Below are 2,925 nucleotides of genomic sequence, written 5' to 3'. Positions count from 1 at the left end.
CTTCAGGAGTAGAACCCAGTGATTTCATCCTTGTAAGTGTAAGGGGCTGGCAGAAGAGGTCTGAGGAGACATGGCCATGGAAGGGGCCAAAGGGATGCACTGAGAGGATGTGAAACCCCCTGCTGGCTAAAACACCTACTTACTTTGTGATTTCATGCCATGTATGAAACTAAATTTTGTTTGCTTTTCTCTTTTCTTGTGTGTGTGTGTGTGTGTGTGTGTGTGTGTGTGTGTGTGTGTGAGAGAGAGAGAGAGAGAGAGAGAGAGACAGACAGACAGACAGACAGACAGACAGACAATGAATGGTAGAGGGAGATAGAATCTCAGGCAGGCTCTATACCCAGCATGTAGCCCACTTCAGGGACCAATCCCATGACTGTGACACCATGACCTAAGCTGAAATCAAGAGTCAGATGTTCAGAGGACTGAGCCACCCAGGCACCCCAAAATGTTCGTGTTTTTTTTTTTATTTTTTATCTCATCATTTTGTATGATTTGCAGGTCTCATTTCTAACATTTAGCCTTGTGTTTATAAGATCCTTAATTGTTGAGGCTTAAAGTAGAAATCTGTCTTTATTGTTTTGTAGTATTCACTGAATGCATATGCTACAATTTACTTATGCACAATTTATTTAAGCATTCTACTTTTTTGTTTTTTTCTAAAAAAAGATCTTACTTTCCGTTTGGTCCACAGCTTGGGAAAGGGCTCCAGGGTGGTTACAAAGCTGCCTGGTGGCTGCTGGGAGAGGCTGAGGCACAAGCCTTGGCACCAGGGTGATGCCAGAGCGTCCCTTCAAAGGCTGCTGGGCTTCAGAGGCTCATAGTTGTGCTTGAGGATGAGCCTTTCTTTATTTTTTAAAGTTTATTTATTTATTTTGAGAGATACAGATATAGTACAAGTGTGGGTAGGGGCAGAGAGAGAAGAGAGAGAGAGACTATGAAGTAGGCTCCATGCTGTCAGCACAGGGTCCAAACTCATGAAACCGTGAGATGATGACCTGAGCTGAAACCATGAGTCAGGGGCTTAACTAACTGAGCCACCCCGACACCCAGCGGATGAGCCTTTCTAATAGATAGTCACCCAGCCCAGCCTGGAGGCCAGCCAGCCTGCAGAAGTGAGCCAGGTGGTCGCCATCTTCTTCGTGCTTTTCACCTCCTCATCTAGGAAGTGGGCAGGAAGTCACAAAGATAGGGGTCTCGGTAGAGAGAACCAAAGCATACAGATCCAAAAGGGCCTGGTTCAGGTTATTCTCCAGAACTAGGATGATTTCCACAGCCTCCAGGGTTTTACCTACTTCTCTTGGGAAGGCTTATGCACATCCTGGAAGAGGACGCTGCCAGGCTGGTTTTGCATCTTCGGGAGATGCTCTGTGCCCTCCTGCTTCTGCATAGCCAACTTGTGGAAGAAGTGGCCCACGGCCTCCAGAGCCACGTTGTCCCTGTCGAAATACAAGCCCAAAGAAAGGTAAGTGTAGGAAGACTGCAGCTGCATGTGGACTAGGCAGTTGTGGGTGGCCTCCAACTTTCATGGAATAATATGAGTGAGGGAGCTCGTGGTTGATCAGTATTGAGGAGCTAAGCTCAAAATTGGGTGTTGGCTGATCCTGGAGTCAGAGGGTGGCAGCAAAGATGGCTTTGAAGGTTGCACCTGGAAAAAGTTTTGGAGTGTGATCAGAGACTGGTAGAAGGGGCTTCCCCGAGTCTCTTCCGTCCTGCTGAAGCAAGACACAGATCCAGGGGACTGCTGGGTGCACTGCCTATGCATTCTACTTTTGGTGGACATTTGTGGTGTTTTCTGTTTGAGTGTGTTACAGTGTTTCTGTGAATATTTGTGGATGTGAATTTTTTTTCTTCAAATTTTTATTTAAATATCAGTTAACATATAGTGTAACATTAGTGTCAGGTGTAAGATTCGGTGATTCCTCACCTATATACAATTCCCAGTGTTCATCACAAGTGCTCTCTTTCACACCCATCACCCATTTAACTTATCTCCCCACTGGAGGATACGTATTTCACTGTGGATTAGGGTCTTGCATAAGGTTTGGCTATTTGCCATTATGTCCCAAAAGTTTCTCTTCTCCATTTTTTTCTCTCCTCTCATTCTGGGACATCAACTAAATGTAAGGTAGGCCTTGTCATTGTAACTCTGTGCCTTTTCTGTATTTTCCTTCCTTTTTTTTCTATTTTTGGATGAATTATGGATATTTTTCTAGTAATTAATTCTGTCTTAAGTTGTATGTATCTACCATTAAAAGTATACATTGAGTTTTTATTTCATTCATTACATTTAATGTTTTTGCAATATCTACTTAGTTCTTTTCCAAAATTACTCCAACACTTTTTAGAATTCCCTGTCCATATTTTGCAACTTGGATTTCATTTCTACTGTAAATACGGAGTTCCAATTAATTTCAGTAGCTCAAATTTCTGTGGTTTGGTTTGTGCTGTTGATTTATTAATTCAGATCATTCTCACTTATGTGATATTTTCCTGTATATGTGTATGATCTAGACATTGATTTTTATAAGAAGCTATTTGTCATCCTTGTTTCTAAAGACTACAATAAAAAAGAATAAGTAAATTTAACAAAATATAGCATATTTCTTGACTATATCTACAAAAATAAATTCCTATGGACAATTTTTTATGTGAATACATTTTATTGATTGATTTTGGGGAGTCACTTGCTATCTGGCTATATCCATACTCCTCCCCACAGAAAAAAGTCAGCCTTAAAAATATTTATTCTCATATATTCTTTTTGATCAAATAATACTTTTCATTAATAAACTTTATTTTTTAGAAAAGTTTTAGGTTCCCAGCAAAATTGAGCAAAAAGTGCAGAGAATTCCCATATACTCTCTATTCCCAAAGATGCACATCCGCCCCACACCCCATATCATCATCTCATTTGTTACAGTA

General features: G+C 41.0%; 1 pseudogene; it reads right to left on the bottom strand.

The window, feature by feature from the left end:
- Positions 1-1,028: 1,028 nt before the first annotated feature.
- On the bottom strand, positions 1,029-1,765 carry LOC115506736 (annotated as a pseudogene).
- Between the last annotated feature and the right edge of the window lie 1,160 nt (positions 1,766-2,925).

Source organism: Lynx canadensis, chromosome X, assembly GCF_007474595.2.
Source record: "Lynx canadensis isolate LIC74 chromosome X, mLynCan4.pri.v2, whole genome shotgun sequence".
In the NCBI taxonomy this organism is placed as follows: domain Eukaryota; kingdom Metazoa; phylum Chordata; class Mammalia; order Carnivora; family Felidae; genus Lynx; species Lynx canadensis.
The sequence above is the reverse complement of the archived record's forward strand: the minus strand, read 5'-3'. Positions and strand labels throughout refer to the sequence as shown.